The following is a 12,260-nucleotide window of genomic DNA, read 5'->3' on the forward strand; positions in this document are numbered from 1 at the left end:
CTTCACCTTCTCCAGGACAAACCTGTTTGTTCTCCTAGCAGTCCATGGTATATTCAATACTCTTCTCCAGCACCACAGCTCAAAGGCATCAATTCTCTATTAGTGATAGACTGGCAAAATACATAAAACAATGGTTAGCATAATTGAAAAAGAAATAGCACTACAATAGTGGTATGAAACTTTAACATGCCACTCTCACCAAAGGACTGGTCAACCCAAAAGAAATTTAACAAAGATGTAGAAGATCTAATCTATACATTCAGCCAACTCGACCTTATGGATGTATTCCAAGTACTTACTGCACCTAACTAAAATTCAATTCACTTTATTCTCAAGTGTACATGGTATATTCTTCAAAATTGATCACATACTAGAGTACAAATAAAGCCTTAACAACTTTTAAAAAATTGAAATAATACAAAGTATCTTAGATCACACACCATAAAACTAGAAATTAACCACAAAAGGATAAAGCTTATAAAGACACCAACATGGAAGCTAAAATACACCCTGTTAGAACATGAGAGGGTTGTAGAAATAATGAAAAATGAACTTAATAAGTTCCTTGAAACAAATGATAAATAAAACACAATGTATCAAAACATCTGGAATGCAGTTACTGGCAGTCTTCAGTACATAGTAATAGACAAACACATAAAACAATTAAAAGAAGCGAAATTAATGATCTAATTCAACACCTCCATCATACAGAGAAAAAACAACAACCTAAAAACAAAGCCTCTAGAAGAAAGGAAACTATAAGAACAAGAGCTGAAATCAATGAGATAGAAAACAGAAAGACAATAGAAATTATCAATAAAACTAGGAGCTGGTTTTTAGAAAGTATCAGTAAAATTACAAAGCATTGGCAAACTTAAAAAAGGAAACAAAGAAAAACAAAAAGAATAATTCAATTAAGGAATGATTGAGATGACATCACAGTGGAACCAAAGGAAATTAAGTCTGTAATATCAGAATATCATGAAAAGCTATCAATAACCTACGATATGCAGTTGGCACTACCTTGCTTATTGAAATTGAAGAAGGCCTGAAACGCTTGCTGTAGTCTTCAATATGGATTGAAATTTAACATCAAGAAGACAGATTCTCACCACTGGGCCAATTGGCAGCACCATGACAGATGGAGAAGAGGTTTGGATAGATGGATTGAGGTTTTTAGCAATATCAATTTGCTTGGATCCACAATCAACACTCTTAACACCAGCAGTTTAGGAAATCAAAAGATGAATTGCACTGGGAAAATCTGCTGTCAGGAACCTCTCCAGAGTGCTGAAAAGCAACGATGCCAGTCTAAAATGCACCTAATCCAGGCCATGGTCTTTGCAATTACTTGTTATGCTTCAGAGACTGGGAAATGACTAGGGATGACAGAAGAAGAATCGATGTCTTTGAGTCGTGGTGCTGGAGAAGAGTCTTGAACATACCATGGACAGGAAAGAAAACAAATCGGACTGTCTCGGAAAGGGTTAAACCAAGTCTCTCCTTAGAGGCTAGGATTTTGAAACTCTGACTCACATACTTTGGGCACGTGGCCAGGAGAGACTGATCCTTGGAAAAGGAGATCATGCTCAGAAGGGTGGAGGGATAAGACAATAGAAGAAGACCCACGGTGAGAAGGGGCAATTGGAGTTGGTGTGTCGGAGTTAATGAAATTAGCTCAGGACATGGCAGGGTTCAGAGCTGCTGTACGTAGCGTTGCTATAGGCCGCAGGTGATTTGATGGCACATAACAACAACAACAACATACTCTGATAAATTTGAAAACCTAGAGGAAATGGACAAATCTCTTGAAACTCATGCCCTGCCCAGATTGACATGGACAGATGTACAACACTTGAAAAGACTCATCACACACACACACACACACACAATGACCAGGCCATAAAAAGACTCCACCAAGCCAAAGGTTGTGTGGCTCTGGTGTGCCCACTTGCACAGTGGCAACTCATGGTTGCTGTGAAGCTGATCACTGTGACACTGAGGTGTTAATGGTTACCCATGGTGGACAGTGTTTGGTGGAGCTCCCTGATTAAAACAAGCTTGGAAGCAAGAGTGGCATCAACTTCCATGATAGCTTGCCTCCAGAAACCCTATGAACGTGGAGAGAGGATGAAAGTCACAAAAGTGTTGAGGACTTTCCTTCATAGTGTTGCTATGAGTCGCCTACAACTCAACGGCACTTAACAACAACAACAGCCTCAAAAAAATGTCCTGGACTAGATGGCTTCACAGCTGAGTTCTACCAAACATTCAGAAAAGATCTGTTACCAATTCTCCTTAAAATATTTTTTAAAAAAATAGAAAAAGAAGGAACACTCCCAGAGATAGTCTATAAAACAAGCATAACCCGAATACCAAAACCAGGCAAAGATATTACCAAAAAAGAAAACTACAGACAATAGTTTTCTTTTTAAAAAATTTATACTGATTTAATTACTAAGTTCGAAGACATTGTTTTTCACATCTTTCCCATTTCCTTCACCCCACCCCATTAAATCATGAGACCCTATAATTAGCACCACCCTCCCCCTGCCCATACTCACCATCCTGCTTCCACCCTCCTGCACCATGGATCCTCATACTCATTTTACAGTGATGTGGGGGGTTTTATGTTGTTGTGCTTTTTTTTTTTTAACAACTCTTTATCCTCATCCCTCTGCTTTTACCCTCCCCTCTTCCTTGGATCTTCATACTCATTCTACAGTAACGGTTTCATACAGTATTTGTACTTGTGGGACTGAGTCAGTTCACTCAGCATAATGTTCTCCAGTCCCTCCCAAGCTAGGCAATAATTTACAAAATCATTGTTCATGCATGCCACATAGTGTTTCATTGTATGATAATGTCTCAATCCATTCATTTGCGATTGGACATTTGGGCTGTTTCCATTTTGTTGCAATGGTGAATAATGCTGCTATTAACATTGGTGTACAAGTCTCCATTTGTGCCTCAGTTCTTATTTTCTCAGGATATATTCCAAGCAGTGGAATAACTGAGTCATATGGAATTTCTATGTTTAGCTTTTTGAAGAAGTGCCAAACTGCCTTCTAGAATGATTGTACCATTTTACAATCCCACCAAAAATGTATCAGAATTTCTATCAAGCTACATGCTCTCCAACATTTATTACTTGCTGTCCTGTTAAACTTTGCCACTGTTACTGGAGTGAGATGGTATCTCATTGTGGTTTTGATTTGTATCCCTCTTATTGCCAGTGATTTGTAGCATTTCTTCATGTGTCTGTTTGTCATTTGAGTATCTTCCTCTGTGAAAATTCTTTCCATGTCTTTTGTCCATTTTGTAATAGGGTTATCAGTCTTTTTCTGGTGGAGGCCCAGAAGTACTCTGTAAACTTTTGTTATGAGACTCTTGTCTGAGATGATATTATCAAATGTTTGTTCCCAGTCAGTAGGTTTTCTTTTCACTCTGTTGGAAACAGTTTTTGATGTGCACAGGAATTTAATCTTTAGAAGGTTCCATTCATCAATTTTATCTTCTTCAGATTGTGCATTTCTGGCTGTATTTGTCAGTCTCTTTATACCTTGGAATAGCACTTCTAAGCTTGATCCCAGTTTGTCTCTTATGAAGATTATGGTTTTGAGCTTTATAGTCCCACGTCTTTGATCTACCTTGAGTTGATTTTTGTGTGTGGTGTGAGATGTGGATCCTGTTTCAGCTTTCTGCAGGTGGAAGTCTAGTTTTGCCAACACCATTTGTGAAAGAAGTTGTCATTTCCCCATTTGATAGGTTTTATTTCCTTGTCGAATTATCAGTTGACCAAAGATAGCTGGGTCTATTTCTGGGTTCTCAATTCTGTTACATTGGTCTATCATGCCTGTCGTGCTGTTTTGGTTACTACTGCTGTGAAGTTGTTTTTGAGGTCAGGGAGTGCTATACCTCCCACTTCATTTTTGTTTCTTGCAAGTGTTTTTCTTATTCCCGGTCTCTTGCCTCTCTAAATAAATTTGACAGTTTCCCTTTGATCTTCTTGAAAAATGAATTTGGTATCTAGATTGAGATTGCATTGAACATGTAGATTGCTTTTGGTAAGATTGTCATTTTCACCATATTGAGTCTTTCCATCTGTGAACAGGACACATTTTTTCATTTCTTTAGGTCTTTTATTGTGTTTTACAGAAATGTTCTGTTGTTTTCTTTATATTGATCTTTTGTATCTCTCATTAGATTGACTCCCAAATATCTCAATCTATGGCTAGCTGTTGTAAATAGTATTGCTTTTTTTGGTTTCCTTCTCTGGGTTCTCTTTTTTTACTGTAGAGGAATCCTACTGATTTTTGGATATTGATCATATACCCTGCCACTCTACTAAATTGGTTTACTTGCTCTAACAGTTTTTTGCTTGAGTCTTTGGGGCTTTCTGTGTATACTGTCATATCATCTGTTTATAGCAGTAAGTTAACCTTCTCTTTTCTGATCTGGATGCATTCCATCTTCTTTTCTTGTCATATTGCTGAAGCAAGCACTTCCAATATAATATTTATTAGAAGCCTTGATAGTGGACACCCTTGTATGGTTCCTGTTCACAAAAAAAAATGTTTTTAGTCTTTCTCCATTGAAAATGATGTTGGCTCTTGGTTTTGCATATATACATTTCACTAGGATAATGAAATTCCCTTCTATTTGAATTTTGCTGAGTGCTTTTATTAGTAAGGGATGTTGGATTTTGTCAAATGCATTTTCTGCATCAATTGCTAAGATATGGTTCTTGTTATTTACTTTGTTGATAGGATGAATTATGTTGATTGTTTTTCTTATGTTGAACCATTCTTGCATACTTTTTATGACTCCCACTTAATCACAGTGAGGTGTTTTGGTTTTTGTTTTGGGTTTGATTGTTTTTTTTTAATGTGCTTTTGGATTTTATTGACTAAGATTTTGTTAAGGATATTTGCATCTATATTCATGGGAGATATTGGTCTCTAATTTTCTTCATGATATCTTTTGGTATTAGGGTTATGCTTGCTTCATAGAATGTCTCTAAGAGTATTCTTTCTTTTTCAATTTTTTCAAATAGTTTAAATAGAATTGGTGATAGAGCCTCTCTGAATGTTTGTTAGAAGTCAGCTGTGAAGCCCTCTGCTCCAGAATTTTTCTTATGGACAGTCTTTTTAAGACAATTTCAATTTCTTCTTTTGTGATGGATCTGTTCAAGTATTCTGTATCTGTCCTTGTCAATCTGAGTAGGAAATGAGTTTCAAAGAATTTGTCTATTTCCTCTAGGTTTTCAAATTTATCAGAATATATCTTTTTATATTATTCTGATATTATTGATTTAATTTAATCTGATTCTGTTGTTATGCCACCTCTATCATTCATTAATAGAGTTAGCTGTGTCTTCTCTTTTTTTTCTTTTCTTAAATTTGCCAGTGGTTTGTCAGTTTTATTGACCCTTTCGAAAAACCAGCTCTTGGTCTTATTTATGGTTTCAATTGTTTTTCTGTTTTAGATCTCACTGGTTTCAACTCTTGTTCTTATAATTTCATTTCTTCTAGAGGCTGTAGGATTAGATTGTGGTTAATTTTTTTTTTCTATTTGATGAAGGTGCTGAGTTAGATCATTGATTTTTCTTCTTGTTTTTTTATATGTGTACCTATTAATATGAACTGCTTTCTGAGGACTGCCTTAGCTGTATCTCAGAGGGTTTGGTATATTGTATTTTCATTTGTTTCAAGGAATTTTTTAATTTCATTCTTTATTTCTGTTATAGCCCAATCTTTTCCTAGCAGAGAGTTATTTAGCTTCCAAATGGATGATTTTGCAAGCTTTACCCTCCTGTTGTTAATTTCTAGTTTTATGGCATTTTGATCTGAGAAAATACTTTATATTTAGGTGTTTTTGAATTTGCTAAGGTTTGTTTTGTGTCTTAATATGTGATCAGTTCTGGAGAATGTACCCTGTGCACTTGAGAAGAAAGTGAATTGTGCTTTAGTTGTGTGCAATATCCTGAATATATCCACAAGGTTGAATTGGCTGATTGTATAATTTAGATCTTCTGCATTTTTGTTGAGTTTATTTGAATCGACATATCCTTTAGTGATAGTAGTGTGTGGAAATCTTCTACCATTATTGTGGTGATGTTTATTTCTTTGTTCAATTTTGTTAACTGTTGTTTTGTGTATTTTCCAGGTCTATCATTTGGTGCATAAATGTTGACCAAGGTTATGTCTTCTTGATCTATTGTGCCTTTAATTAGTGTGTAATGCCCTTCCTTATATTTTATGGTACTTTTCATTCTGAAATCTGTTTTATCAGAGATTAGTTTTGTCACTCCTACTTTTTTGAAGTTGCCATTTGCTTGGTATATTATTTTCTAGTGTTTGATTTTGAGTCTGTCTTTTCTTCTTTTTTCGATGTGTCTCTTGTAGGCAACATATTGATTGGCTTTTTTTTTTAATCCACTCTGCTATTCTTTTTCTCTTTTGGGTGCATTTAGTCTATTAACAGTAAGTTTGATTATTGTTAGGCCAGGTTTTATTTTTGTCATATTACCGTGTTTCTTTTTCTGCTGTTTCTGGTTAATATGGTCCATGCAATTTCTTATGGCTTCTCCGTGTGAAGGACTTCACTCAAAATTTATTGTAGTTTTTATTTTGTTTTCAAAAATTTCTTAATTTCCATCTTTTCTGCAAAGGATCTAATTTCTTTTTCACATTTGATGGAGAGCTTTGCTGGTTATAGGATCCTGTGCTGGTAGTTGTTTTCTTTCACCTTTCTGTATATGTTATCCTATTGTGTTCTAGCTCAGATGCTTTCTGCTAAGAAATCAGAACTTAATCTAATTGTTTCCCATTTGTAAATGACTCTTTGTTTTTCTTGTGCTGCTTTTAGAATTCTATACTTATATTTTAATTTGGAGAATTTGACTCTGATATGTCTTGATGTTTTTCTTTGTGGGTCTAGATTATTTAGTGTTCAGTGTGCTCTTGAATATAAATTTCCCCATTCTTCAAATATCTGGGAAGTTTTCTTCTAGTATTTCTTCAACAATTTTCTCCAAGATTTCCCTTTTTTCTGGAATTCAAATCATGCATATGCTATTCTGTTTGATGTCATCCACATGCTTCTAATGTTTTCTTTACATCTCATATCTGAATTTTCTTCTAGTATGTTTTCAATGAGGATCTTGTCTTCTAACTCACTGACTCTCTGTCCCATCTCTTCAGTTTTACTTTTTGTCCTACCAGAGTGTTGGACACTTCTGACATTTTTGTCTTAATATTCTGGATTGCATTTTCTTAGTTTTCTGTTATTTCCAGTACTGTGTTGGCTGTACCTACTCTGTCTTGTGATGATATTTTAAGTTTTTGTACCTCTTTATCTATACTAACAATTCTTTCTGCCATCTTTTGTGTTTTCTTCCATATCTGCTCAAGTTGATCTTTATCAATTTAATTTTTATGAACTGTTTTCTCTGGGGTATTTGCTTTCTTAACTGTTTTGTCCGTTATTTGCATCTTCTTTTGTAACTATTCAAATAGGTCCACATCTCTGGTTCTTTCTATCCAGTGTATTCTTGGGGTCTGCTTTTTTTAGGAGAAGGGTAATTTTGTTTTTCCATGATAACTGAATCAGACTGCCGCTTTCTTAACATGATTTGAGTCTTCTCTTAGTAGAGGCTATGTCGTTGTAACTATGCAGTGATCCAGAATATGGCAATGTTTTGTGAAATATCTGTATATTTGTGCTTCCTTTTTGTGAGGCTTGGGCCCAACAGCAGTAATTGCCCCCAAATTACCTGAATGAGAAAACTGTAAACCTGTTTTCTCCTTATAAAACTGGCTTTTCTGCTTCACTCTAGCTGCTCCAGCTGTCCTACTCCCTTCTGCTTGAGGTTAAGGGGTTCTGCACTCTGTAGTGAAACAGCAGTAATCCAAAGTACCTGAATGGGCAACCAGCAAGCCTGCATTTCTTTTCCAGAGCTGGCTTCTCTGTTTCATTTGGGCTGGTCCAGGTGTCCTGCTCCCTTATGCTTGAGCTTATGGGGTCCTGTGTGGTGTAGCTAAACAGCAGTGTTTCCCCCAAAGTCATGTGGGTAAAGCACCATGGCCCTGCCTCACAGCGCCTTTGCAGTGCCACCCAATAGCTTTCATGAACATAGATGCAACATTTTCAACAAAGTTCCAGCCAAGAGAATCCAACAGCATATAAAAAAAAATAATTTATCATGACCAAGTGGGATTCATAAGAAGTATGCAAGGGTGATTCAACATATGAAAAACAATCAACATAACTTAGTATATTGTTGTTGTTGTTGTTGTTAAGTGCTGTCAAGTCACCTATAACTCATAGTGACCCTATGAACAACACCCCTAAACCCTGCTCTAGCCATTACTAAAATTATTGTCTCTGTCACACCTACCCCCATTACCCCAGTCACTGAATCAATCCATCTAATTAAGGGTCTTGCTCTCTTGTGCTACCCCTCCAACCTCCTAAGTATGATGTCTCTCTCCAAGGACTGATCTCACCTTGAAAAATGTCAAAAGTATGTCAGATGAAGCTTCAGAATCCTTGCCTCCAGGGCGCAGCCTGCCTTCATCCTCTCCAGGATGAACTTGTTTGTTCTCCTAGCAGTCCATGATATATTCAATACTCTCCTCCAGCACCACAGTTCAAAGACATCAACTCTCCTTCTATCATCCATAGTCACTGTCCAGCTCTCTGATGCATAGCAAGTAATTGCGAAGACTATGGCCTGGATCAGGTGCACCTTAGTCTCCATGCTGACATGATTGCTCTTCAGTACTTTGGAGAGGTCTCTGACAGCAGACTTTTCCAATGTAATTTGTCTTTTTATTTCCTGGCTGCTGGCACCAAGAGTGTTGATTGTGGAGCCAAGCAAACTGAAGCTGTCAACAAACTCAACCTCTTCATCATTTATCATAATGCTGCCAATTGCCCCAGTGGTGAGAATCTTTGTTTTCTTGATGTTGAGCTTCAGTCCATATTGAAGGCTGCAATCTTTGACATTCTGCAGGTGCTTTTCAGTTTCAACAAACAGGGTTGTGCCATCTGCATAACCCTATCCTGAGCCAACCACAAATTGAGATACTTGAGAATGAACCTAACTAGAGACATAAAAAGCGTGTACAAAGAAGACTACAGAACATTTCTCCAAGATACAATAAATTTACTTACTAAATAAATAGAAAAATGTTCCCTGTTCATTGATAGGAAGAATCCATATTGTGAAAACGATTATCCTACCAAAAACAATCTACATATTTGACACAATCCCAGTATAGATACCAAATTTAGTTTCAAGAATATAGAAAAGAAAATTTTCAAGTTTATTTGGAGAAAGAATAGACCTTGAATAAGCAATGTACTTCTAAAAAGTATAAATGATGTGAGAGGTATAGTGCTCCCTGACCTCAGACCTACTACAAAACAGTAGTAACCACAATAGCCAGCATAGTACTAGTACAATCACAGGCACAGAGAATAATGGAACAGATTTGAGAACCTCTAATGGATCTATCTATCTATGTTGTTGTTGTTTTGTACTATCGAGCTGGAACTGACCCATAGCTGAACTTTCAGCAGATTTTCAGAGGCAGTTAATTGTATGGAAGGAGATTGTCTATCCTTTTCCTTCAGAGCAGCTGGCAGATTAGAACTGTGTGCTTTCGGCATTGCAGTGCAACTTCTTGCCAATAGGCCAGCATTGCTCCATTATGTATCTATGGTCAATTGATATTCAACAAGGAAATAAAACTTATCAAATGGGAAAATGACACCATCTTCAACATATGGTGCTGGGAAAAGTGTACTTCTACCTGCAGGAAGCTGAAACAGTATCCACATCTCACACCATACACAAAAATCAACTTAAGGCATATCAGAGACCTGGGAATAAAGCACCAAACTATAAAGTTCACAGAAGACAAACTGGAATCAGCTTAGAAGGCGTTTTGTTTGTTATGTACCATTGAGTCAGAACCAACCCATAGGTTACCCAGTGGTGGGTTTCCAGAGACAGTTAATCTCATGGGAGGAGGGTGCTCATCTTTCTCTTGCAGAGCAGCTGGTGGAATTACACAGTATGCCTTTGGAATTACAGTGCAGTTAAAAAGAAGCTGAGACATACAATCAGAAAAGAATATTCTGGAGAGGATAAAATTGATAATTGAGATTTTCTGAATATTAAATCCTTGTGCGCATAAAAAACTTTTTCCAATAGGATGAAAAGAAAACCTACTGACTGGGAAAAAGTATTTGACAATTCCATCTCATTTTGTAAATAAAAATTTACAGAATACTACTGGCCCTCCAAAATGAAAAGACTGATAACTCAATCACAAAACTGGCAAAAGATGTGCAAAGACTTTTCATAGAGGAAGACATTCATATGATCAACAGACACATTAAAAAATGCTCAAAATCACTGTCAATAAGAGAGAGGCAAATAAATAAAGACAACAGTGAAATACTATTTCACCTCAGTAGCAGGGCAAATTTTAGCAGAACATCAAGCGATAAATGTTGGAAAGGATGTGGAGAGGTAGGAACGCTTATAAATTGTTGGTGGGATTGTAACATGATACAACCACTCTGGAAGACGGTTTGATGTTTCCTCAAAAAAACTGAACAGAGAAAATCCATATTCCACTACTAGGAATATACTCCAAATAAATTAAAACATAAATAGAGATTTGTTCACCAATGTTCATAGCAATGTTATTCACCATTGCAGCAACATGGAAACCTCACAAATGCCCAAATACAACTGAATGGATTGAGAAATTGTGTTACAATAACACAATGGAATACTATGCTGTATGCATGAGCAATGATTTAGAAAAATATTATATAACTTGGAAGAGATTGGAGAGCATAATGTTGAGTGAAATAATCAGTCTCATAAAGAAAAATACCACATAAGACCATTATAGTAAAATAGAAGGATAATTAGTAAAACATGTATGAGGACTTAAGGGGGTGATAGGGAAGGAGCAGAAGGGTGAAGATGAGATGGGGTGAAATCAGAGGGTGGTACCTTTCAGTTGTGGAAAGAGAGGTTAAAGAAATTGTGTAGTTCCAGGAGGGACCTGAAACAAAAAATGGTTGTGGTGAAATAGTCCAATGTTGATTAATTTTATAAAACATAATGAAAGAATACTTTAACAGATGTGAAGAGATAACTAGATAATTCCATAATAATATTAGGGACTTCATTTTATCACTTTTGCTGTAGGACAAAATGGCTAGAAAGAATCTTAGCAAAGACACAGAAGAATTACATTATGTAATTAACCAACTTGATCTTGTAGACATATATAAAACATTCCACAGAAGAAGAGAAAAAGCATACATTCTCCCCAGTGCACATGAAACAGTCCCCAGATATAAACATATTGTTATAGCACAACTCAAGCCTCAATAAATTAAAAACAAAAACAACAACAATACAGAAAGACTATAAGCATCTTTTCAGATCACAATGCTAGATAATGAGAAATGAACAACAGGAAGCTCAAGGAACAATTCTCAAATCCTTTGCAAATTTTTGGTCAAATCACATGAAATTTTCTTTTAAAAAATGTTTAAAAAATCATCTAAAACAACAAGCTGCTGTTGAGTTAGTTCTATCTTTTCGAGGCCCTCCATTGGATTTTTGAGGCTACAAATTCTAATGGGAGAAGACAACTTTCTCCCATAGAGTAACCCATATAGTCAAACTGTAAGAGATGCTCAGCCTTTCGTTTGGCAGTTCGACTTGCGACAGCCTATGCCACCAGAGCTTCTTGATGAGCATATGGGTCATTGTTACAAAAACTCCCATTGCCTTTAAGTAGACCCCAACTCATAGCTGATGCTATATCAGATTTCTGAGATTGTAAGTCTTCATGGCTTGAGACTACTCAGATTTCTCCCATAGAGCCACTGGTATATTTGAATCATCAGAGATAACCTTTTGGTTAGCGGTGAAACATACGAGAGACTACTCCACCAGTTGTTGTTGTTGTTGTTGTTGTTGTTGTTGTTATGTGCCGTCGAGTCGTTTGCAACTCCTAGAGACCCTATTTACAACAGCCCTAAACCCTGCTCTATCCTGTGTCAATCACACTGCCTCTGTACACCCATCCCGATTACCCCAGTCACTGAATCAATCCACCTCAGAGAGGGTCTTCCCCTCCTGCGCTGTCCCTCCACCCTCCCAAGCATGATGTCCCTCTCCAAGGGCCTGTCCCTCCTTACAACATGTCCAAAGTATG

This window comes from Elephantulus edwardii, unplaced genomic scaffold (assembly GCF_000299155.1).
Source record: "Elephantulus edwardii isolate Elephantulus edwardi_28Jun2011 unplaced genomic scaffold, EleEdw1.0 scaffold00341, whole genome shotgun sequence".
Classification (NCBI taxonomy): Eukaryota; Metazoa; Chordata; class Mammalia; order Macroscelidea; family Macroscelididae; genus Elephantulus; species Elephantulus edwardii.